General features: G+C 47.8%; 1 protein-coding gene across 1 annotated transcript in view; it reads right to left on the bottom strand.

Moving 5' to 3' along the window:
* LOC119086108 (wiskott-Aldrich syndrome protein family member 3-like) overlaps positions 1 to 26,674 on the bottom strand; it is an 80,141-nt gene that overhangs the window by 20,352 nt on the left and 33,115 nt on the right. Inside the window, exon 2 of the mRNA XM_037198510.1 lies at positions 16,363 to 16,449. The gene's annotated coding sequence lies outside the window, so the exon portion shown is untranslated. The remainder of the gene's footprint in view (positions 1 to 16,362; positions 16,450 to 26,674) is intronic.

The following is a 26,674-nucleotide window of genomic DNA, read 5'->3' as shown; positions in this document are numbered from 1 at the left end:
GACTCCATAGCATTCATTTTTATGAATTTTTAATACTTCTATGGAATGTCCAGAAACATTTGTGAGTATTCATGAAAACAGACTACACATTCTCTTTCTTTCTTTCTTTGCGGTTTAACATTTGTTTTTAACACATCAGCTGTGCCTCTGCCACAATTTACCTACACATTCTACTGCTGAATGCTTTTAAGTCATTTTAAGTTGGAGTCAATTACAAAGGATGCTGCTTTGAAAGATAAACATACACGGGACACATACAAGCGCACCAGCTGTTGGGTTTCAGTGTCCTTCAAAGACTCAAGTGTAACAGTCCTGGTATCTGAGGCACGGCGATGAGGGCAGGGTAGAAACTTTAAGAAATGGGGTCCAGGACTCGGTCACCTCAGGAGTGCCACTGAAGGAGGCTGGCAGACTTTAGTCATGTGCCCCTCATTGCAAGGTTCTTAGCAATGAGGTAAACAGTTTGTCCCACTATAGCCTCCAAGACGCGTTACCTCAACAAAGGCCCAATGCAACAGGCCAACCAACCGTGGGATGGAACCCTGAACTGTGAGCCAAATTAGCCTTTCCTCTTTGATGACTGAGAAAAGCTGACAGACACAGAACTGAACACAAGAGACGGGAAGTCGCCACAAGACCAATGTAGCACAGCCAGATCACAGACAGACAAGGCTGTGCCACCTGAACTCCAGAACATTCCCCGCCCTCACTACCAAATGCTCAGGAGTCAGGGGCACCGGGTACTAAAAAAAATGGGAATGGGATACAAGAAAATTAGAAAAGTGGCTGCTTAAAAATGCACTTAAAGATCCTTCTTCCCTTGCTGGGAATCCCGTCTTCTGCCCATTCGGCATGACGCTGGGCACAGGAATAGAGATGGGAAATGCAGTCAGTAGAGCAAACATCTTAACTGCCCAGAACACTACACGTCAGAAAACTCCCTACCCAAAGACTGGGATATTTACATTATAGATATTGAAGAAAAAAATCTATAAACACTGACACTTGTTTCTCCCTACTAAAATGACAGCCAGGTCACCCTGCAGTAGCACTTGTCAACAGTCGCCCAGGCACACATGTTCAACCAGCTTTTGGGGCCGCAGATTTCAATAAAAGGTGGTCACAGCAGGAAAGAGCTCCCCAACAGGACCCGTTTCCACCTGTCTTCCCTCTACAATATATTATATATTTTTAAACAAAGAACTGCTTCCCCAAGAGGAGATGGGATTCTTTGGTTTTTTTAAAACATTTTTCAAATGGTTTATTTCATGTGTATGAGTGTTTGCCTGCATGTCTGTAGATGCACCGTGTATGTGCAGTGCCCCCAGAGGCCAGAAGAGACATTGAAGCTGGAGTTATAAACAGTTGTGAGCCATCATACAGATGTGAGAATTGAACCCAGTCCTCTGGAAGAGCAGCCAGTGCTCTTAACTGCAGCCCCTACACATAAATTATAAATGCAATCAGAACTGCACACTCATTGAAAGGTTTATGAGTTTCATAAACATCACTCCTTATGCAACACTAGAAAATCCAACCACACTGAGATGAATTTTCAATTTCACAATCTTCTCCTATTGCTTCTTCAACTTCCAGGAAGAGAAGCCCAGTATTGATGACTCTTGTTAGCAGTTAAATCAGTCCTGACACACTGATCTGGGATTCCTATAGCTCAAGGGAGATTAATAACCTATGTTTAAGCCCATGTAGTTGAGTTTTCCGTTACCTGAAGCAAAAATGTACTGTCAGCCAATACAGTAACTAGATGGCATGCTGCATGGACAGAAGCCAGGAAGTCGCAAGCGTGGACCAACCCTTGGTTCTCTTCCTCTTCTCTTTATGAGCTCGGAGTCCATTGACTCTAAAACAATAACCTTCTGATCACCTTCCAGGTACCCACCCGTGAAATGCACGGTGCTGAGGATGCGACAGTGGGGGAAAGATGTACAAGATCTGCAGAGACCTTCCTCCAGGGGAGCTGTAGCAGAGAAGCGGGACACTGGCCAAGTCATAGGGCTGACGTGCCCACTGTGACGGCAACAGAGCAGAGGTCTGGGGCTTATGAATCCTTGCAAGGACATGGTGCTGAGCAGTCTCAGGGCTCACGGGCCTCTCTGTGACTGTGACTGATGAACTTAAACCTAGGGAATGCATGACGGCCAACTTCCAAAAAGCCCGTAACAGAGACTATGTGAGGGAGGAGGAGGAGGACGAGGAGGAGGAGGAGGAGGAGGAGGGAGTCAAGCCATGAGGAATTAAGGAAAAGTTTTGTTGAATCACAGCTTGTTATCTGCTATTTTTGCCTTAGTCTACCATGATGGCAATTGAGCCTACTGGTGATATTTCAGACCAAACTACCTCATCCATTCTGTCAAGTGTCTATGGCACATCACTTCACCCATCTGCACTTCAGATGTCTTTCTAAAAAGTGGGGACAATGACATTTCCCCAAGGGGAACTGGGGCTGTGAGCTTCCACATATACATCAATCACTCAGGAGACTGACTAGTATGAAATAACACAAAACAGTAACTGGTTGTAATAACTGCATTTATACACCAGTGATTATGATTTTAATTATTAGTCTCATTGTAATGAGAACAGTTGGCTGACGAAGGACAGACCCAAGGAAATTCTCAGCAATATTTGCAAAACATCACTGAAGAGGTACATGTTCAATGTGGGCGTGCTAGCATATGAAATTCCAGACAGTAAAGTCTCTGAGTAAAGGGGTAAAAGGTTTATTATGAATTAATGTTTACTTGTGGGAGAATCATTTAAAACAAGGCGGTAAGTCATCACAGTGAGCTACAAAACTAGGGTTCCGTATGCGGAAGGAAAAGGAAGAGAACCGATTGCTACGCCCGTGTCGTGTGACACTGATCCCAGGAGGTGGGGACGGACTGGGGAAGGACAGACCAAAGGACACCACTCCAGTCGAGCGTGGTGAACCACGGAGGTGACTGGTGTTACTCAGGAGCGGAAATGACTCACCCAGCCCGGACGACCACTCACAGCAGCTGCTGCACTACCGCTGTCTGCCCAGCTGTGGCTGGAAGGCTCCTCCCTGGCGGCTAGCTCTCACGGTGCCAAAAGGTTGCTGGCAGAGAAAGGCCACCAATGTTTCTACCCAGCTGTGGACTCGACCAGTTACAACGACCTGCCAGATGTGCTTGCTGATGCAATAGTAGCATGACTTTTGTGGGACTAATCAACTTTCTTTCTATTCGGATGTGAGGCCCTTTCCATAGGAGGAGGCTCATGCTTCGCCTGTAAACCTGGTCAAGAATCTGTGGCTGGTGATGTCATAGGCCCCAGGAGAAAACCCACTACTGCTGTTTTGTAAATGGACACGAACTGCCTTCTAATGTTTGCATTTATATCCAGACTGGTTCTGCTCTCAGCCTTCACCAGAGAGGCGCCTTTTTGCAATGATGGTAGTGAGTGCAGACTCACAACTCATCGAAGTACTGAGAGTCACTGGCTGGCATGCTTGGTCCACAAGCTATCTCTACCCCCTCCAAGGCTGGAGAACACCCCGGGGGAGGAGCAGGAAGAATCTAAGCACCAGAGGTCCAGGAGGAGTGACGTGTAACAGCGTCTGGTCACGGCACTGCCCTTGTACTCCTGAACTCACCACAGCTGTGGTTACCTGCACCGGACTGCGCTGGTCACCTGCTACTGTGCATGGAGGAGGAGCCGATGAGGCCCATCCCTCACAGACTGTGGGGCTATGGGCAGCTAATGGGTGCTGGGGTGAAAGGGTGGCATCGACTGTAATGGGATTGCCCATGATTCCACGGGTGTTCATGCAAGCAATCTTAATTTAACTCTGTGGGACACACACACACACACACACACACACACACACACACACACACACGTCCCAACAGCCATGTTGGGAAGGAGGATGTCAGCGGACAGGGAGGTGGGTGAGACACAGATGTGAAAATGACCGGAGTTCGGTGTACGAATGTATGAAACTGCCAAAGAATTGAAAAAAAAGTCACAGAGCAGCAAAGGCAGAAGGGAGGGCCGGGGTTTCTGAAGAGGAAGCTGGGGAGATGATGAAGCAGAGGCCAGACAGGATCGCACTCCCAAGGCCAGATGAGACTGCCTAACACTGCCTTCTCAGTCCTTTATCCCCCACAAAGTGTGACACTTGGGTTGGACATCTGTTCGGAATTCAAGGCCAAACTTTTAACCTTGGACCTGCCAGAAACATGGTCAGTACAGAAACCTTCCGGACAGGAAGTCATCACCCACATGTATTTGGACTGATCCCTAATCGCACACGTATCACTGGTGCCTCACTTTCAAGTCTACAGCTTAGCTAAAATGAGAGATCTGGGTTCCATTTCTCCAGAGCTAACCACTACCTCCCAGGCTGGGGGTTAAATGTGCACACCTGTTCTTTCGGCCAATCAGGCAGCTGGCTTGGACTGATTCCCCCCACACACCCCCTACACACACACAAAAATGTCTCTCACATATACCTCTACAAGTCTGTATCCTGTGCCTTCCTATCCCATCCTGCCAAAGGGTACAACATCTTTGTCGATCCAAGTGGGCTGCTGGCTAAGTGATGTGTGGTACAGGGAGGCTCGTGGCTTCCGTAGGAGATAGCTGTAAAGGCTAACCTGAGACTAACAAAATGTTTTTAGGGCACAAATGAGAAAAGCAACCTCATAGTCCTAGTGGAACATGGGCTTTTTCCTGGCTTTTCAGCCTGCCTCCCCCAAGAGCTGCCAATCTCTACAAACAAACATCAACTAAGTGTGCTCTTAAGTGCAGCTCTCCAGAAGGAGAACCTCATACCCACTACCTCCTTTGCCAGGTCCCTGCCCTGGACTACTGCCCACCTCCCCTAATCGATTCTGGGCCACCCAACAAGACTGCTACCTACAGCCCCCATAACCCAAAGACCACAAAATTATTCAAACCAGCAAATTCTGAGTCTGCCCTACCTCAGAGATTCTTTCCCACAGAGACTATGATGAAGGTCTTGTTCAGGGTCCCTGTCACCCTCACCTCCTGATGGGTCAGGTGCTTCCCATTCGGCATGGCCAACCCTGTCCTGTTGGGAACCATCTTTGTAGCAGTAACTGTCTCAATGGCTGGTGTCCCTGCATCTTAAGTGTCCACTCATCACACTACACAGCTACAAGGAGGTCTGAGGATGAAGAAGACGCAGCAATTTGATACTTCCTCTTTTCCCACTTGAAACACATTCCTGCAGCCTGCAGGAATGTCTGTGACTATTACAGGGAGGTCTGCAGCTGCCTTTCCTCCAAAGTGATCCAAATCTAAGAATTCTGCTCACGCCGATGCTACGCATGGCCCTCAGCACAGCCTGATTCTGGAAAAAGGAGTCCATTGGTTATTCAGCCACGAGCTTATGTATCGTTTGTTTCCTCTGCCCGCTGCTGGTTCTAGAATTTCAGTCCTGACTAGCCTCTCAACTGTTTCTCACTCCTGTGTCTCTCTGAAGCTCCCACACACATGTAAACACTGACAACACACACGGGACTAAAATCCCTACCTGCAATTTTAGCAAGATAGTTTTTCAATCCCACTGTAAGCAACGCTTTTCTGGGCCAATGTGAAGTCCTTGCACACTTTTCCCTGGCTGCCTTTATTTTATCTGACACTAATTCAGTCTTGAATTAACTGAGCACAAGAATGAGAAAGGGAAACCAATGTTGGATTGGTCATTACTCCTGAGAATGCTTTACAAATGACAAAGACAAACAGTTGATTAATCCAACTGCTGCCCACAGAAGAGCTCAGCACAAGTCTATTGGAAGAACCAGGATGCATCAAACCATGCTTTCAAGTCTGTCTGTCTGCTAAGTGTGAAGCAAAGGTTGCCAGAGAAATTTTTGTGGGTTATCAGTGGCTTTGTGAGGAATCAGTGTTAGCGGTACGGTTGACTTGTCCCACTTTTCTGGGAAATGGTATCAACTTAGATCCCAGAACTGTGAACTAGATCTCAGACTCCTAGGAATCTGGAAGTGGGACCATGATGCCCAGCTTGGAGTGACTGCGCTCTTTAATGGAGGAGACAGACAGATCTCCCTGCATGAGACAGATCGACAATGTCTGCAGAGAGAAACTGAAATGAAACACCTGAGCAACTGGCAAAGGCGGGAAAAGCCAGCGTCCCTGCACCTCTGCTGCACCACCCTGCCAGGAGGATGGCGGAGCAGGGAGGACGCTCTGTCCCTGCAGGGCTGGCCTGCGCTTCGCTGGAGTTCTGGCTTCCTCAGTGACACCCGCCCTGCCCCACCTCATCCCTTTTCACAGAGGAGACTTCCTTAATCACATCTTGGCCTTGGTTTCTCAGACAAAAACTAACACAAGTGACCCCAAGAATGGTGAAAGAGAGCAGGGGGGGAGGGGGGCATGTGGGGATTTAGGACTTGCCTGAGTACCACTCTGCGGGGGAGGGGAGGGACTGATGCCTAGTTGATAGGTAACAAGCAGTCCTTGCCATGCAGTATGATTCAGTTACTGAGGATTTCACTGGGTAACCTGGAAAACGTCCTGGTGGAGGGATGTGGCACAGTGGGGCCACCGTACAGACATCTGAAAGATACAGAGGCGATACCAGCTACAAAAGAGCAAGGCAGCCTGTGACAGCTGAGCTGTACTCCTGTCCCATGGAAAGTCAATGAAAGACTGAAAGCCGTGACTGAGCAGATCCTGGCCAAGGATGAGAACCATAAAGCCTTGCTGGCAGGTAAAAGCGTCCTCTCAGGACATGGACCTGAAGCGCAGAAACAGTGGGAAGCTGTGGGCTAAAGATTCACCCGTGGAGTTAGAGTTGGGAAAGTCTGCCAGCCAAGACAGGAGCAGCATTTGGGCCCAGCGGAGACACCTGGCATCCTGAAGACTCAGAGGGGACATGCAGGTAGATGCATAAGATGCTGCTGAGTCCAAACACCTCCAGCAGGCGCTGTAGCATAGATCCTTCCCCTGTAACAAGCTGGGGACTAGGCGCAGACAGTGGCAGAACCCAGCCTCGGAAGGGCAGAGTCCGGTAAGAAAGACAGACATCACTGGGCATCATGCTGATTAGTCAGAAAGGATGCGTGGCGGCTGATATGCTGGAGGTCTGTGTCTTCAAAGGGTGACAGATAAATTCTACAGAGAACCGTAGAATGTTGACCTTAGAATGTTGGATGGGATCCAGTAGTCGAGGCTGTGATGGGCTGTCCTCTCTGTGGTGGTTTGAAAGAAAATGGTCCCCAAAGGAATGGTACTATTAGAAGATGTGGCTTTGCTCAAGCAGGTGTGGTGTTGTTGGAGGAAGTGTGTCACTGCAGAAGCAGGCTTTGAGGTCTCATGTATGCTCAAGCCATGTCCAGTGAGACAGACCACTTCCTGTTGCCTACAAGTGAAGATGCTCCATCTCCAGTACCTGGCCTACAGGCCACCACGTTTCCCACCATGATTATGATAATGGACTAAACCTCTGCACTGTAAGCCACCCAATTAAATGTTTTCCTTTATAAGAGTTGCTGTGTGCTGCAGGTCACAGGAAAATGTAATGGAATCCAGCTACTATCACAAAAGCTACTACTTCCAAAGGTCAAGCCATGGTTTGAGAAGTCTTGGTGATATTTTAGCGTTTGTGTATATATTAGCCGATTTCTACGATGACCTTCTTGTATGCTATGTGTGGTTCCAAGAACTCCTAACAGTGCAGTTATCTAAAATACCTAGCAAGCATCCAAAGTCAAACGATCCTCTGACCTAAGGTAACATCCTTATTGAAACAACGCCTGTCTCCTAGGTCAGGAGTGTAGTGGGTAGCCATTCCAGCTTGGTTCTGGAAGTTCCAACCCCCATTGAGACTCCAATACAGGAGGATAGCTTTATTTCTTGGGCAATTTTAGCTGAGACCCTCCTTTCTTATACAGCCTTACTAACATTACAGTAAGTTATAGTGATTTTAGTGACTCTGCCATCACTTCAGAGAAGGCCCTCGGTACAAAGCTTTTGGTGTGTCACCAGGTCTTGTTAGAGACCACACAGCACCAGGGGATTCCCAGAATGAGTGGGGTTCTGTCAGCTGAGTTACCAATGTGAGCCAGCAACAGTGCCCGAGAGAGGGCTGCTCAAGTCAGAGCAGCACCCGAGACAGAGCAAACAGGAGCCCTGGGAGCATCACGGTCTCCACTGGAGCGGCAGACCCACATGCCGGTTGACGGCTGACGGAGTGGCGCGGAGGCCGCAGCCTGGTGCTCACAGCGGTGACTCAGCACGTGGGTGCTGGTCAGAACCAGCACAGCTGCACTGTGACAGTGACGGGAGAGGAGGAGCCCACAGGAGCTGCTGCGGGCAGTAACCGGCTTGTCCACCGCTGTGCAGAGAGCGTAGTCTGAGTTCAAAGGTTACCGCCAAGCCAAGTCGTGTTTCTTAAGCAGGTTGTGATTAAGGCGCAAAACCTCATGTTCCGCAACCTAACCAAATTAACCCCTGCCCCAACAATGCCCCACAACGAGAGAGAAACTGAGCAATAAAAGTGCCTGTCTGAGGCAGTGGTTCCCACGATCTGGTCCAGTGGATTCCTGCACAATGTCTCAGGAAGTGTGAGACTTTAAATATGATAACTAAAAATTCTGAATTTCAGAGCCTTTCTGAAAGGATAAAGGAAACCAGATGAACTCATCAACCAGGAAGTGGGCATGCCATCATCCCACCCAAGCCTCCCCACGGGCCTACAAGAAAAGGGTTCCAGCCTGCTAGGTCCAGTCTACTCCTATGCTATAAACCTCAGGAGACAAACTGTTAGCTTGCTATAAGTGTCGGCTCCATCCCAGAACACATCCACACGATGTAGAATACTGGATGATACTCATCTTCAACTACATTAGCAATGCAGTACCTAATACCTGAACGTTTCTTGTCTTATGTTTCTTAAATTCTTTTTAAATTAGATTTTTTTAAAGTTGCTTATAATATTTAGTATTTTTTGTCTATTCCTGTATGGTAAAGCAATATTAATCTTGGTAGTATTAACTTTTAATCAAGTTATCTTTCCTGGGAATTAGAGCAGGCTGTTCCATGGTTGTAGCTGTAAGATCAAGCCGGCCAGAAGACCAACTAAAATTAAAAGGCAGCAGTTTTTCAAATACTCCAAACAATAAAAAAAAGCTCCTAGGCTACAAGCAACTGTCAGTACAGAAGGAAACAGGCAATCAATCAAGCATTTTCAAAACTGTAAATTTCGGTTGTTTAAATGATCTCTTTCTCTCATTTGCTTTGCTAGCCCTCCCGTGTTCTTGATTATTTTAATTTTAGATTACTCCTGGGACCTGTTACATGTCATGACAAATACAGACCAAAAAATCAAATCTGGATGACACTGGCTAGTAGATTTTGATAGGATCCAATAACTGTAGTTTGTTTTCCAATGGCTTTACCGGCCATGACCATCTCCTGAGGAGTGGCTGTTCTGCCCAGCACCAGCCTCATCTACATCAGTTCCCAGGGATGAAACGGTCCTAGTGATGCAGACACTAATAATATTTAATAATTTATATGCAGTCCCCACATGCACAAAATGTAATACATGGCCAATGGGGGGAACTGTGAGCCGAAGCCCCCCAAAAGCACACTGGCCACCGAGCCTTCTGCAAGGCTGACTGACCAATCAGAACCTCACTGACTGCAGAGAGGATGGAATACTGCAGGTCCAGAACCAACTACAGTTTATCTTGTATGTACAACATACAACACACCTTCAGCCCCCTAAACAGCCATCCCTTGTCTACTTCTGCGTCTGAGCTTCCATTCCGTGACTAACAGAGGAACCTCCTGGAACAGATTAACTTAACAAAACCCTAGTTTTCATCACACAAAGTCTAAGATGCCACCAAACAGCATCTGAAGTCACAGCCGAGACTTCCCAGCTCTGCTGTAACCCGGAGCCTAACATTTTCCACTTGAAAAATCCTTTGATTTATGACTGTCTCTGTTCTGTTACTATAAAAACATCACCAAACGATCACCATATTGGAACATATTATTTAAGATAACCTGAGTTATATGTGTTCCTGGGCCACAGTCACTCATATTTTACTCTAGAACTGACCACCTCTTAACCCTTGTGAAGTGAGAGTTGTGTTTTTGGGCTGAGGGTTCCTTCATGATAAAAAAAAAAAAAAAAAAAAAAAAAAAAAAACAAGAATAGAGGGACTGTAGCCTAACACAAGGGCACACAACAAAACCTTGACCAGCACGGCACCCAATGGAGAAAACACCAACACCTTGGCCAGCATGGCACCCAATGGAGAAAACACCAACACCTTGGCCAGCACAGCACCCAATGGAGAAAACACCAACACGTCTCCACTAAGATCACGGGAAGACTTCACTACAGTGCTTAACGTCTTTGCTCCAGCAGTGAAACAAGAGAGGGAAAACAAAGGGTTAAACAGGGAGGAAGGAGCGAGGCTGCCCCTATTTGTAGATGATGTGATGCTTTACACAGGCAACTCAAAGGCCGCATCCATTTGCAAGAGCGGGCAGGGCTGACAATTCTGTCTTTTCGATTCCTGATGGGCTGGGTGACCTTTAGTCTGATTGCTGCATGCCAGGCAATTAAGACTGCAGCATGTGGCAGAGCTAAATTGGGTGGCACAGAGTGCATTATACACACTGAACTAGGTTTGTACGTGCTGCAGATGTTGGCTTTCTAATTACATGAACTTGTAACTCACCTCGGAAGATAAGTGGTCCCAGCGGCATCCTTGTGGTCACACTGTGAGTGACATGATGCTGACCAGAGCCATTCTGCTTTCCACCTAAGGGTGCCCTTTCTATTGCAAGGGTCAGGACTCAGTCTAGATCTATTTGCCTCTGTGTTGCGGTACCCTGGGTGGAGTCAAGAGCCTCCTGCTATCTCCCGGGAGACAGCCATCTGTCTAGCTCTACCTTCCCACCGTCAAAGCCAGGACTTGGCTTCCTGAGCTCCCACTGGTCACATGGTCCTCTGCAGTCATGCTGCCTGAGCATGTCCCCTCTGTTACACTGTAGAGAAGTGCAATCTGAGGGGCAGAGGGACCATAAAGATCACACTCACCAAAGAACGCACTGTGCTAACTGGTTCCCTCTGCTGTCTGCAGTGTGGTCTGATGTCGGCCTGAGAACTGGAGAGGCCCTTGACTTCCAATGCAGCACTCCCATTTTCTCTCCTTCCCTCCCAATTTAGCTCTCATTTGCCATGAACATCAACTCCAGCATGTGAAAGATAAGCTGGCTACATTTCTACTGTTCCATTTGTATCTGAGACTTTATCTCACTCACGGACGACCAGCCTGGATCCTCACCTCCCCACACTGCCTTGTAGCTGACTGTGTGCATGACCTAAGATTCCTGTCTCACCTCACTCTCTTCTGCACTCTACACACACACACACACACACACACACACACACACACACACACACACACACGATTAGCTTTTGGCTGGCCACTGTAGAGATGTAGATATTTGTGTCATAGCCTACACTTGCTCAGGCCAGAGGAATAGTCCCGAGTCTCTGTGGGCCAGGATCCAGTGTAGCCCTTTGTGACACTAATTTTATTTGGTAACTGTGAAGAAACTGAGTGTGCAAGACTAGAATGCACAGAGTCGCTAAGGAGACTCAGTGAAACGCTGTGGCCAGGCCAAGGGAAAGTGTGATTTCCCGCAGGAGGAGGAAGAAACACCTTGCTCTCCTTCAGTACTCCATGATATTCTCCTTTCAAGCCCCAGCACACATACATACATGTATGTATTTCTTGACTAAAATGAGAGATGTATGACTAGGTGTGCATGCCAACAGGTATGTTTAGAGTGATAACAATTATTTATAGGAATTATTTCAAAAGTTTAATAATAAAAACATTCCTGTGTAGGTTTGTCCTTCAGGTCCCAATTCATAGAAATCAAGAGCCACATTTCAAATGTCTGAATAATGCTGCTGAGCTACAGATGACAGGCAACCCCCAACGGTTAAAAAGCAACGAAGAAACCACAAGCTAGACATGTGCTGAGGGCTGTGCTGGTCCGCAGGCATGGCTAAAGAGACGTAGCAGAAGAGGGAAGAAGTTCCATCCAGGAAACACAAATGGCCGGCAAACAGGAGAGCAAACGAGGGTCCTTCCCTCGAAATAAAAACAGCAGATGTCAATCAACCAGGACCTTTCCCTTGGGAGGCCAGCACACTGACAATCCAGCCTGCACCTCCCACCGCAGCCCTAAATGATGGGCTCCTTGGTACGGCTGCCACTTCCATCCTAAAGGGGCCCAGATGGTCCACAGGAGCCCAGATCAGCCCAGATCAGCCATGGCTGCCGGGAACCCTGGCCCTGAATTCTGGACCTCTGCATCGTAGCCGCCACAACACCTGTCACGGCTTCTCCTGCGGCTGGGGATTCCACTGAGCTGTGTGAGTGAACAGGCCGTCCTGAGGATCGACCTAGGCTATCATTCTGACAGCACAGAAAAGCCCTCGCAGGCACCATCACTTCTGAAGTTGCTATAGCAACCACCAGGGTGGTCCTCATTCCTCTCTTATGGTTTCTATTGCTGTGATAAAACACCACAACCCCAAGTATCTTAGTGGGGAAAGGATTCATTTCAGCTTACAGTTCCACATCATAGTCCATCACTGAAGGAAGTCAGGGTAGGAACTCAAACAGGGCAGGAGCCTGGAGACAGGAACTGAGAGGAGGCCATGGAAGAGTGCTGCTTACTGGCTTGCTCAGTCTGCCTTTGTGTACAACACAGGACCACCAGCCCAGGGCCAGCACCATCCACAGTGAGCCAGGCCCTTCCACATCAATCGTCTGTTGGGGAATATTATTTTTAGGTGTGTTACTTTTGTTTATGTTACATTTGTTTAACTCTATGAAGCTGTGTTACTTTGCCTGTCTAAAACACCTGATGGTCTAATAAAGAACTGAATGGCCAATAGCGAGGCAGGAGAAAGGATGGGCGGGGCTGGCAGGCAGAGAGAATAAACAGGAGAAATCTGGGAGAGGGAGATCTAGGAGCAAGAGAGGGAGGAGGACATCAGGAGTCAGCCACCAAGCTTCACAGCCAGCAACAGAGTAAGAAAGAAAGATATACAAAAATTGAGAAAGGGAAAAGTCCAGAGGCAAAAGACAGATGAGTTAATTTACAGTTAAGGAAAGCTGGCAAGAAACAAGCAGCTAAGGCCGGGCATTCACAATTAAGAATGAGCCTCCGTGTGTGATTTATTTGGGAGCTGGGTGGCGGGCCCCTAAAGAGTAAGAAAACAAATGACAATCATCAGTCAAGAAAAACTCCCCACGGGCTCCCCATGGGCTTCCCACAGGCCAGTCTGACAGGGCGGTCTCTCAACTGCGTTATGTCAGGTTGAACTATAACTGTCCTGGCCGTTTCCTTCAGCCCTGTGTGCAGTGGCCCCTCTGCAAGTGCCCTGGACACGGCCTCAGCACCCCAGCTAGCTCCACCCACACCGCAGCCATTTCAGGTTTCCTAACTCTGGTCTGTGACCCGCACCCCCCAGGGTAGGTAAGCCCAATGTGCAGGCTGGCCTGGCCATCCAGGGCGTCCACAGTGAGCAGCAGCCTGCGCACGAGCCTACCCTTTACGTCTATAGAAGCAGCATCCATCTTGTCCTCACGGGGCCAGAGTCAGACCTCTGCTCCAAGCAGAGCGGCTTATGTAAACCCCGGTACAGCTATGTTCTGATGGTTTTATCACCTGCTCGTGTCTGCGTCAGGGACTGAGTGGGCTGAGTTCCTTTCACCGAGAGCTGGTAACACCAGGAGCTACTGGCTTTGAAAATGCCAAGCAGGCAGAGAGTTGTGAAGAGAGCTGCCAGGAGCTCCCGGCTCCGGCTGGGGACAGCGACAGAGCTGCTAAGAGGGCGGCCAAGAGCAGCCGTCAACACGAGCTGCTGACAGCGGCTGAGGCTGAGAGCTGAGAGCTGCTGACACGCGAAGCTCAAAGCTGGAACACTTAAGAGATGGACTCTGCGTTGGCAAGACTTCGACTCAATCTAAGCAAAAGAACAGCAGCTGATTGACACCATTTAAACCTGTCTACGCCACACTCAGGATTAATGTGTGCACCGCTGCGCTATTCCACCACACGCAGCACTCGGAGGGAAGGGCACGCTGTGTGTGCACCACTGCACTATTCCAAACATCACTCGGAGGGAAGGGCACGCTGTGTGTGCACCACTGCACTATTCCAAACATCACACAGAGCACTCGGAGGGAAGGGCATGCTGCCACAGGCTTTTATAAAATGTCTAAATGCCCTAACCAGGCTAAAGTAACTGACTTATTTCAAGTGACTTAGGAATAATTCTGGAATCATCCACAGCCACTAGACTGGTCACGTAACTATTCCAAGCCGTTGGGACCAGAACTCAAATTTCCTCAAATCCATACTGCAAAACTTCACAAAAACGAGTAAAGATTTGGGAAGCACTAAGTGGAAATCAACAGCCATAATATGTAACTTATAGTGCTATACAATATGATTCAAATGATAAACACCATACAAGCATACACGGACACACATGTTCCCCACAAGCACACACACAAGCACACGCATACATGCACGCTTGCTTGTACATGTGCTCACACATGCACACACACACACACACATTTAGCAGACAGTGTCTACTGGCATTCAGCATCCATTCCTATCCCCAGTCCTCTTGTTAGAAATGAGTTGCTATGGTCCATCTTCATGAGGCGCACTGAGACTTCATCAGCGTTACAGGTGTTGAGGGAGCAGCCCCTTCCCCTCGATGTTGGCCCCTGCCTGTCTTGGAACTCAGAGTCGCAGGCTGGATGCTCTGTGACAGAGCACACAATTAGAAATGGAGGCAGCCGCAAGCCCTCTGTGGCCTAAACCAACAGGGTGGGGAGCTGAAGAAGGGTCAGGTCTTGGGCTGTGGGGAGGACAGAGACGTCCAGGGATTTAAAAACCACTGTCCTGTGCTGCACTACACGGCAGCTGTTTTCTCTTTTTCTGTTCACTTCACCTCTCTCGGCAGAGGGGAGTTACAGACTGAGCTGCTGTCACGAGTGTCTAGACTTTGTTATCTTCTCATCCTTCCCTACTTCACAGACTGGAAGGTGATTTGGTTTCTTCTTGAGTCCTCTGATTTCCATACCTGCTTCATTGTGCTCCCAGATCTCCGGGCCACGTTGGCATGTTCCCAACCTCAGGTAAAGGTTCCCAACATTGCAGTTACTAATGAGTCCAGTATTAGCTACAGGGTTTTCACGGACACCTTTACCACGTTCTGGAAGGATTTTCTTTTCCAATTTTTGAAAATGTTTCTTACATTCCTGATTTTCTGAGACCTTACCAATTATGAATTTTATCATTACACGAAATGATGAGTATTGCTAGATGCAGCTACATAAACGACCACAGGAGTTTAAAATACTCTGCTGCTGATTCTGTTAATATTGTGAATCATGCTGATTTCTAAACACTGTCAGATTCCTGGGCCTCTGCAGTAAACAGCACTTGGCATCCCATATTTTCCTTTTCACACTAATGAAATCGAGTGCTCAGGATGTTTTTGTTACCAGGAGTCCTTAGTATCGGACTAATTGAGAATGCACAGCCAGGATGTCTCCTTCCATCACGGAGTTCTGCAATCAGCAAGAGACCCTTTGATTACATTTGGATACAGGATGAATGGTCTGTTAGTCAGGACCACCTGACAAGGAGTGGGCACAGAAGAACTGGAAGAAAAAGTCCCGGGCATGCCCGACCTTTTGACACTGTGACACAACTCTGTCATATACAAAGGTCATTCTTGAGAACTGTACAGTTCAATTAAGGGGGGGAGGCAGTGCTGGAGAGATGGCTCAGCAGTTAAGGGCACTGGCTGCTCTTCCAGAGGACCCGGGTTCAATTCCCAGCACCTGCATGGCAGCCATTTGCCAGGGGATCTGATGCCCTCTTCTGACCTCTGCAGGCACAGCATGCACATAGTACAGATAGAAACATACAGAAAAACACTCATACACATAAAATTAAAATAAAATCTCATTTAAAAAAATCTCATGGGGGGAAATAAGAATAGCTGTGTAATATGTAAACCAGATAGTCATGTTTCTTGCTTCACATGAAAATGAATCTATCCAGCCATAGTCCTTCTCTTTTAACATCCTGAAGCATGGTTAGAATCAAAAGCCTTTAGTTATTAGCAATACGTTAAATTACACTGTTATAAATATCCAAAGCCATCACTATCCTTTGTGCCTTTCTATTTTCAGTTTCATTTCTAGATGGTGTGGTTGTTGAACCTGAGCGGCCGTGACGCTAGGCGGCTGGCACTCCTACCATGCAGGTTGACTTGTGGGCTGCAAAGGTCTCGGCAGCATCACCGCCCGGCTCAGGTGTCAGCAGGGAGGGCGAGCGGGATCAGACCTAGATGGGAAAATAAAGGAACTCATTAATAACAGTAGCTGAGACGTTCTCAAGTCTTCACCTAAGCCCGGAGTTCAGATTTTACAACTCAACAATTTCACCAAGGGAGCCCTAATCCCAGAACAACTAATTTTTTAAATTAGTTTAAGCAAAGATCTAATACAGTACATAAAGCTTTATTTAGCTCAGCTTCCTATTCTGGAAGAAATTCTAGAAGTAATGTCAAGGATTCATAGTTAATAAGAGTTTTCTGCCTAATAAGGGCAGAAAAGCTGTCAATTGTATTCTAAGCACCTTCAGCTAAGTGATTTGATTTGTTCATCCAACAGTAAATTATTTTAGGCATTGTTACCGCCTCTACAGAATTAGTCAAGTAATATTGATCATTCCTGTAAGGACCGTTCACTTTCCCCAACAATATTTGTGTTTAATTAGAATCTTGATAATTGTGTTACAAACATTTCAATAGTGAAAAACATGGAGATAAACACCAAAAAAGACAAGTCAGTCCCTTTTAGACACTAAACACATAAAACCATTGAGAAACGACTGCTCACAAGAGAGTCAGAATGAGAAACGCATGGGGGATTCTGTCGCAAAATCAGTTCGTGTGAGACATGGAGAACAAGGCAGCCTAGAAGTGGGACGTGCCTGCCAAACCGCCTCGTAGCGGTCACCAGTCACCAGGAAAGCCTGGGGCAGGCGGTCCAGGCACAGGGGGAGAGTGGAAATGGTACAGGTTCTGAACAGGGCAGAGCAGCTTCAGTCTTCCAGAAGAATCATCTGAACCTGCCTCGGTTACACCAGTTCAAAAGACTGAACCAGCACGGCGAAGCCGGCCACCATCCTTCTGAGAACCCGTTTAAAAGTCAGCTGTGTCACTTGCTACTGATTTTGAAAAGCGAAAGAGAAAACCGGGCACCAAGGAGATGGCTGGGTGGTTAGGAAGCCTGCCTACTGCTCTTGCGGAGGGCCTGAGTTCAGTTCCACGAGCCACGAGAGGCAGCTCACAACGGACTGTAACTCTAGCTCATGGTCTGAATCAGAAACACCATTCCCCCAATCCAACTCATGTGTTTGAATAGTTGGTCCCCAATAGGTGGCGCTCTTTGGGAAGGTTATGGTACCTTTAGGAAGCACATTGTTGGGGTGGGTTTTGAGGGTTTATGACCTCCCCTCGCTTCCTGTTTTCTGTCCCTGCTTCCCATGTATGGTTAAGATATGATCTCCCAGCTTCCTGTTCCTGCGCCATGCCAATACCTTCTCCACCATGGACTCTGGCTCTGGGATGGTAAGCCAAAATAAATTCCTTCTACCGGTTGTTCTAGCCATGGCATTTTATCACAGCGACAAAAAGGCAGCTAATCCGCCAATACTGTTAGGCTCACTTTAGAAATGGGTACATCTAACTGCACCTCAGGGAAGGAAAGTGTCCAGTGTCCTGGTTTCCGAGCAATCAGTTATCGCCAGGCACTCTCCAACCTGCGTGAAGTCAACGAAGCACTGCTTTTACGACCAGCCGCCGTCTGGTGATGGCTGCAGTCAGGACCATTCCAGAACCAACATCACACACGGGTCCGACTTAGTCCTCGAAGCAGGCAGAGCCTCCACTGCACTGAAGAACCGGAGTGTCAGGAGGTGACCTGTCCAGGACCACACAGGACAAGCAAGCACCCGGCTGACTGACTGTGGCTGACACAGCACCCTGTTACTAACTAGATCGTGTGGTCTCTCTTCCGATACAAACACATGCGGTTTTCTTCCCTGCAAAGCTGCTAACGTTTCTAATACAGGCCAGGAACCACAAAAGTCTTTGAGAATTAACTAGATAGTGTTAGTCATCAAAGCTATTACATGTGAAACCCAGCACAGCTACCCAGAGGTGAAATCCTGGTGCTGGAGAGATGGCTCAGTGGTTAAGAACATTGGTTGCTCGTCCAGAAGACCTGGGTTTGAGTGCCAGCACCCATATGGTAGTTCACAACCATCTGTAACTCGAGTTCCAGAGGATCTACTGTCCTCTTCTGACCCCCACAGGAACAGTATGTATGTATGTGATGTACATACATACATGCAGGCAAAATATTCATACACTAAAATGAGTAAATCTAAAGACAATTTTTTTTTCTTTTTTCCTTTTTGGTTTTTTGAGACCAGGTTTTTCTGTATACAGCCCAGGCTGTCCTGGCCCTTGCTCTGTAGACCAGGTTGGCCTTGAACATACAGAGATCTGCCTGCCTCCGCCTTCCTGCCAAGATTAAAGGCATGCGCCGCCACCAACTGGCTCTAAAGATACATTTTTAAAGAGGTAAAATCTTGCCAGCTCAGGGCACAGGTTTACAGAGAGCTCCATGGTTCCAGCTCTTCTCCTGCCCAAAGCTAACCCAGCAGCCCTATGTGGCTACCATCCAGGAGCAGACTATAGCCACAACACCCCTCTCCCCCGCCCCCGCCAGTTCCTGCCCATCATGTTCCTCTGTCAGGAGCACCCATCTCAGTTCTAGCTTCCAGGTACCCAAATCATCTCTGCCCTTCAGAATGCAACCTACTTTCATTCACTTCCACACTACACCCCTCAATCAATACATTTGCAGTTACATGTCAGACAGCGTGAGTTGCCACTTTGCAATGACCAAAGTCCCATCCTGCCTACCAAAGCTTTCCTCAGCAGACCTGAAGAAGCAAGTGAGGCTTCAGGTAACCAGCACGTTACAGGCTTCAACGGTCCAAACCAGCACAGGGCAGCACAGGGCAGCACAGGGCAGCACAGGGCAGGGGCCGCCATCAGGAGGGAGGCAGCGGAAGGGCTATGGATGTAGAAACTGACTTTGAGTCACAATTCAGATGGCTGGTGATACAGTCTCACACTAAGATGCGGGAGAAGTTAGAAGGGGATAAAGTGGGAGACGCAGGTCACGGTCAGAAGTGGAACTGGGGGTCGAGGAATACCCTAAGGTAGCCTGACCACCTAAGCTCCTTGCTATGAGAGAAATGCTCCAGAGAATAATGTTCAGTCGGACAGCCTCCAGGGACCTGGAACACTGGCCTGGGTGCCAAAAATCCAGCTAGTGTGGCGGAGAGACTTAGTGTTATATTTAATTAATGTTAACGTAAGCAATAATATGAAGCAACTGGCCACCGTGTCAAACAGTACCACCCTGGGAGTTCTGGCTCAGAGAGCTGGACAGAAGCTCCTCTTACAAGTATCTAAGAAAGAAATACTGTGAAGAACAGCATACATACACTCAAGTGGTCGCTGACTCCAAGAACAAGCAAATCAATAGTTAAAGGGGTGGTCTTTGTGGAGCCACACCCCCTTCCAAAATCCCATCAAAGATGTATCTACCCTTGGCCGTTTGGGTTCTAATTAGTGGCCTCAACACGGCAGCATCCAAATGCACTCGGTGTTGTCTCCAGGTAATTGTCGAAATGTTGCTACCAAATAAAAATCACTTATCGTAAGGACATCGTGAAGCCATAGTGAGTCACAGCTTTGGATAAATAACCACCTAGTTTTGTTGTTGTTATTGCTTTCAAGTTTTGTCCTAAAAGCAAGAGAGGAGAGAGGACCAGATATCTTTTATGATAACGAACATGAGTTCAGGTAACTTCAAATGCATTTTAGACCATTTATGGCAACAGCAGCCGTCCAAATTACCTTCAGTTCACATTTCTCAGCGCCCAGCATGAAAGGCGACTGTACTACGCATGCTCGGTAAGTCTTCTACGAGCATCTTCCAAAGCCAATGACAATCTAACATTCTCTGGAACCAGTCTGCTGATCTCACTTGCTCGTGACATTTAAAGTCAATATGAAATAAGGAATTCTGTGATATGAAAGTGCTTCACATGCAAACAGACTGTGTCTAAACTGCTCACTGTTAATCTGCCCAGACTCCCCTAATCTGACTGCACTAAGCCTGATGACTATTTTGGTCCGTGCCATGGCTCTTAAGCCTGCCGATCCTAGTTCCACAGAACTCAGAAGCTGACACACACACAACTCACATGTGGCCCCTCCTGGTGCGGCTGTTTGCTGGCTTCCTTTCCTTGTTCCACTCCCTTAACTAGACTCCATTTCCATCTACCTGATCAGGCCAGCAGCATCCTGGACTGTTCACAAAGAAGTTCTGTTTGCAACCCCCTGCTCAATCCTATAATACGCGTGGCCACTATTCGTGTTGGAAAAGCACACTTCGTAAAACATGAAACACAACATTTCAAGGGACTGGGGACATAGTTCAGCACAGGGAAGAGAAAGGAAAGACAGAAGGAGAGGAAGAGAGAGGAGGGGGAGGAAGGGGAGGGGAGGGAGGGAGAGAGGGGGGGTCATGAAGCATATGTCTGGCACCAACAGCAGCAGCTCTGGTGTTCTCTCTGTGTTTCCTGGAGTTTAGTTCCCACTGCATTACACGCCGACACCTTTTTCAGTAGGACCGCGTTTACCTGGCCCCACAACTCAATACAACATATACCTGGACTGTTAAGAGGATGGGGGATCCACTGTTGAGTAACAAGAGATGGTCCTTGCCCTCACAAGTCTTTACTGAACTGGTAAATATAAAGTAGGTGCTGGAAGAGATAGTGGAGTAAGTTAAAATAAAAACACCAGGTGGCATTCATCAACTGCAGCACAAATCACACTGCCAGCTAGTATTTTCGCTTCTGAAAATTCCTTTTGGATTTATTTATGTGCATGAATGTTTTGCCTGCACGTATGTATGCACACCACAATTGTGCATGGTGCCCTTGGAGGTTAGCAGAGAGAATGCAGGAAGTGTGGATGGCTGTGGGCCTGATATGATATGAAGGAAGGAAAATCAATCCCTGCCATAGTATGACTTTGCAGAAACTCAGGACTGGAACGTATGTTTGACCACGCTAACAGTGCCTGGTGAAAAATATTGAAAGGATGACCATGGAAGGCTACTGTTTTGGACTCAACTCCAGTAGGCCTCTGTGGGTCAGAACTAACAGGAATGTCATTCATGCTAGGTGCCACACCATCAAACGCAATCCTGAAACAGGACTGACTTTCAAAAAAGGGGGGGGGGGGAGGACAAGTCTGAAAAGAGAAACACTGAGCAGCCAATCAGAAGGGTCCAGTTACCTGGGCTGCAGTGTAAGATGAACAATGATGCTAAAGGAGCCAATCCACTCTTCACCCCTTATTTCTGCCAGTGAATGCACGCCTGCCTGCCCGGCACACGGGAAGACTTACTGTCTTTATACAAGTAGTTGCCCGATTACAGAATCACCAGTCACAGCCACCTTGAAAGCACGTGTTGAATTCTGCCCCTTGGCTCTAGCCTCCCACTACAGGTTAGAAAGAGGCTGCATCCTGGGCTGGAAGAGAGCTGGAGGGAGGTAGACCGAGTGCTGAGAGGAACCCGGAAGCAGCTGCAGCACACCAGAAGGATCTAAAATTTGCCCGTGGAACATGGACACGCCATCCTTTGGATGCAGAGTATATAAAGTGAACGTGAAGATAAAGGGCTGACATCATCTGAACACCATGCTAGCCGGCTGCTTGCTCCTGACACGTTACATACGGTGCTGCATGCGTCTCCACGGAGACGGGCCTCTCACACTTGACTTCAGCAGTGTCAGGTGTTGAGGAGTCTGAGAGACGCAGCCCCTACTTAGAAAGCTCCCGTCCTCCAGCTCCCATCCACTTCTCCCTGAACACTGTGGAGGCGCAGAGGGAGTTAATGTTGTGTCATCCCGGAGACCTCAGTCTGAAATAAGGCTTGCTTGGTACTCGGAGGAAGCTGCATCCTTGAAACATCAAATCAGCACTCCTTGCTCTAACCCAACACCTCCACCACCTCCCTGAGGTCTAACACAGGCCTAGAGGTACCCAGGGCTCTCTAGCCACAGGAGAGATGCCTGCCCACCACATGCGGTCTGCCGGGAAGTCACACACCCTCCTGGGCTGCAACACCAGTCTGTCCCCTCAGTACATATCCACGTCCTTGACAGTGTCAGCACAAATCGGGCCCCTGTTCCTTGAGCCTGCAGCACTCCAAACAGTGATGTCCAGTTCTTGAGCACAGCATCCAAGGCCTTCCATGCAGGATGCCAATTGCTTTTCCAGGCTGGCCTTCAAGGACTTCTCATCAGCACACATCACCCCAGGCCTAGCAGGCCAGCACTGACATTTCCCGTCCCTTTCTTAACGGTGAGCAACCAGCAGTGACCCCTGTGGAAGAGTACCACTCAGACACCCAGGCGATGGCCATCTCTCCTCTCTGTGCCCACTTCACAGAAGGCCCTTGAGCCAGCCTCACTCTCTCATGGGCTTCCCTCCGCTTCCTCACTAAGAGAAGAAGGGGAGTTTGTTTCAAACCTGTTCCCAAGCTACAAAGGTGCGACCGGGGAGTCACTAAATGACTTCATGATGGAAGAGCCAGCCTCGGCACACGACAACACCAGCCACCGAGCATTGCCACAGCCTGACCTGCAGCCACCGCACCTGACTCAAGACTGCAGAGCTGGGTCACATGGATCCTAAGCCCTGGGCTCACCCAGAAAGGATATTCACAGCAGCTTCCACTCAATATGAGCCTAGAACAAAACCAACACACAAAACTAAACCTTGAGATGTCTTCTGGAAAGGTTCAGCTCTGGTATTAAATCTGTTGCGTTCTTCATTAGCATATCAAAGTAATTGGATCACTGGAGAGCAAAAAGTGTAGAGGCTGGAGATGGCCAGATATTCATAGCAAATATACTTGGTTTTCGGAGGAAAAACGGATTATCCAGCTGTACAATGTTTCAGCCTACACAGGCCAGGCTAGTGTTTCTTTTTTCTGTTAATCTCCCTTGGTGGGAGAGAGAATATGGCCCTAAAAGTTCTCAGACCTCCATCCTAACTCCACTCTCCCTCCCCCGTTCCCCCTTAGTACACACACAATACCCAATCATTTGACAAATAAGCGAGTTTCTCAAACGCCTAAGCTAAAAAAAAAAAAAAAGAGAGAGAGAAGAAGAATTGTTTCTGACCTATTTGAGCAAGAGAAAGCTGGCTGTGCCTTGGACTCAATGACCTCAAACTGAATCTGTGGTCACCACTTTCAAGAATCACATGGGCTTAGCGTGAGAATGTGTGCCAGGGAGCAGCTGTTTCCAGGCCACCAAACGGTTAATGAGCCTCTCTGGGATGAGCATCGAAAGACAAAAATAAGAATAATTTGTTCAGAATGGAATAAGGCTCCCTACTTCGGGAGAGGTTGATGAGGAGAAGCACGTGGCCAGGCTGGTGAACAGCAGCACCACTGAACATCGACAGGGTGGACTGGTCCCAGCTGGCTTCGGAAGCAGTTTTCTTGAGCGGTCCTCAGAGGCAGCCCAAGACTGAGGAAAGAGACGGGGCAGCAGCCAGGTCAGGCCGCAGACGGGATGGGGTCCAGAGGGTGGACACCAACTGGTAACAACAGGACCCGAGGACAGGAAGGAGGCAGCGGGGCCACAGGACGCCTGACTGACTCCTTTGTCCAGCATCACAGATACAATGCAGCTTCCTCATTAAGCAATCCCCGGACTCCGGAGTTTGTCAAAGTGGAGCAGCATGTCCTTGGCTGATCCTCTGGCTCTCTCTCCCCGCTGCTCTTGCTCCTTCAAAGACTGCAAACCACTGGCTCCCAGGAAGTGCCCCGTCACACATTAAAGCCCAGAACAGATCTGGGCCGAGGGGAAAGCATCCTGGCCTAAACTAAACTGGTTTATGTTTTTCTCTCCTTTAATGGTTGAATCTTGAAATGAGAATTCATCATTGATTCAAAGAGATGCTAAAAATAGTCCGCTACAGAATGCAGAATTAGACACATCTCACCATCTTGCTCTTATTTTTTTTCCCAGTTCAGTTTTCTTCAATGTATCCTTCAAGCATGCTGCCTTATTAGCCAAAATGTAAAACACTTCAGATACACAAAAACATTAATTTTCAATATTAATTATGTATCTACTACTGAAATCGCTGGATTATATCTTACTTAAAAATGGTTTCCTAGCCAGGCATGTTGGAGTGCACACCTTTAATCCCAGCACATGGGAGGCAGAGGCAGGTGGACCTCTGTGAGTTCAAGGCTCCAGCCTGGTTTATATAAAAGTGAGTTCTAGGACAGCCAGCACTACATGGTAAGACCCTGTCTCAAAACAAACAATAACACAACAGTTTACTGGCTTACTCCTTCTACTTCTAATCATGACCTTCATTAAGTGACTCTGATTGCAAGAATACAATATCATTTACATATGATGAATGAATTAAAACAATCATCTATCTGGTTCCCCATCAAAAATGACGTTATTCTTATTAATAATAACTTATATTTGAATCCAGAGGGTCGGTTACAAAAGGCTTTCACATAAGTCATCTTATTTAATCCACAACACTGACACCAGCAAGGTAAGAATTACTTTAAAAAATGTATGTGTAAATGTGTGTAAGGCCTATGTAAATGTCTGCCGTGTGTATGGGTCTGTGGAGACCGGAAGTGGGCGCCAGGTCCCCTGGAGCTGGAGTGTCAGGCAACTGGGAGCCTTCTGACTTAGTGCTAAGACCCAAATTCTGATCTTCTAGAAACACACTCGCCGCTCTTAACCACTGAGCCATTTCTCCAGGCCCAAGAATTACTTTGATATATTCAATAAATTAGGGCGCAAGCTAAAGAGTGAAAAATGCACACTTACAAGTCATCCTTCAAGGATTGGGAATACATAGCTTAGTAGTGGAGCACTTGTCTAGCATGTGGAGGCCTTAAATTCACTTCCCCACACTGGGGAAAAACAAAAGAACCCTACATGAAGGGGACATGGAAGCCCACTCCCCCACAAAAGTCCGCTCCTTCTGGCTCTGCATCCCATTCTCTTCCTTGGCGTGTCTGGGACCACCTCACCCGGAAGGGGCACCCCTCCCAATAACTGCAAATAAACTCAGAACCCATGCGATGCTCAGCACAAACTGCCTTCCATCCCTCTGCCTTTCTAGTGCACACTAAATAAATAAATGCATTTAACCTTGACTCCTCAGTCCTCCACAGGTGCCAGTATCCTCTCGAACGGCCAGACCCACTGGCCAACCTTTGCGCCCTCAGCCTCTCCAGGGGAACTGCACAGCCTCCTGCTGTTGGCCAGAGAGGGGTCGTGCCTTTTTTTTTCTTCTTCTTCTTCTTCTTCTTCTTCTTTTTTTAAACTTCTGCTGACAGCTGGACCCCTGCACTGCCACAGCTGTCTGGGGAGAAAGGAAATGTAACGGCAGCCCTAATGGCTACTCCTGCCTCCCCAGGACCCTGACCTCCTTCTGTTTCAAACTCCTGCCTCCAAACAGGTGGCAGATATCCTGACCTAAAACACCATGTCCAGCAACCTCCCCAACACTGAAAGTTAAGTCTTAGCCTGATCATGGGGTTGCCATTCAGGGTCACTGGATGTGGTAACTCTAGTTCTGACAAAGGAAAATAATGAGAATTATTACATAAATGAGCAAAAATACTTGGGAAAACTGCACCTGTATCAAATGAAAGCAAAGAGGCCCGAGGAACATTACAGGGGGTTTTGTTGTTGTTGTTTTCATTATTACCATGACAATTTTTACTATTCTAGAATCAAACTATATTTCACAGCTAGCTGTGAAATAAATACTAAATCTGATACAAAGATTTTGTGTACAAATTCCTGAGGATAAAGTATAATCATGGCTACTGAAACAAACAGGTCTATAAACTTCTACCCTCAGAGGACTGTGTTCAAATAAGACTGACGAACCCAGCCGGGCTGCTTTACAACACGGCCCCACCCCCACTCTCCCAAGCCTCCGGTGGGACCCATATAAAGTAGTCAGAGAGCTAAGTGACCACTTCTGTCAGGGACTGTGGCCACTGCAACAGGAAAGTGACTACCACAGAGCTGGTACCCAGACACGACATCTTTGTTGTGGCCCATGAGCCTTTGGAGCTGGTTTGCTGGAAGAATGTGGAACAGTCTGGAACTTCAGGCTAGAGAAGCCCTTGGATGTTATAAACAGAACCTGCTGGACCATTCTGGTGGGAGCTTGGAAGGCCAGAATGCTGAGAAAAATGTGGACAGTGGGGGTCTGGCTCATGATGTTTCAGAAGGAAACAAGGACTGTACCGGGAACTCACCTAGAAGTCACTCGTGTTACACTCTGGCAAAGACCGGCTGTATCACTGTTGAATTCAAAGGTAATGGCCTCGCCTGTTGA

The sequence above is a fragment of the Peromyscus leucopus genome, chromosome 23 (assembly GCF_004664715.2).
Source record: "Peromyscus leucopus breed LL Stock chromosome 23, UCI_PerLeu_2.1, whole genome shotgun sequence".
Classification (NCBI taxonomy): domain Eukaryota; kingdom Metazoa; phylum Chordata; class Mammalia; order Rodentia; family Cricetidae; genus Peromyscus; species Peromyscus leucopus.
The sequence above is the reverse complement of the archived record's forward strand: the minus strand, read 5'-3'. Positions and strand labels throughout refer to the sequence as shown.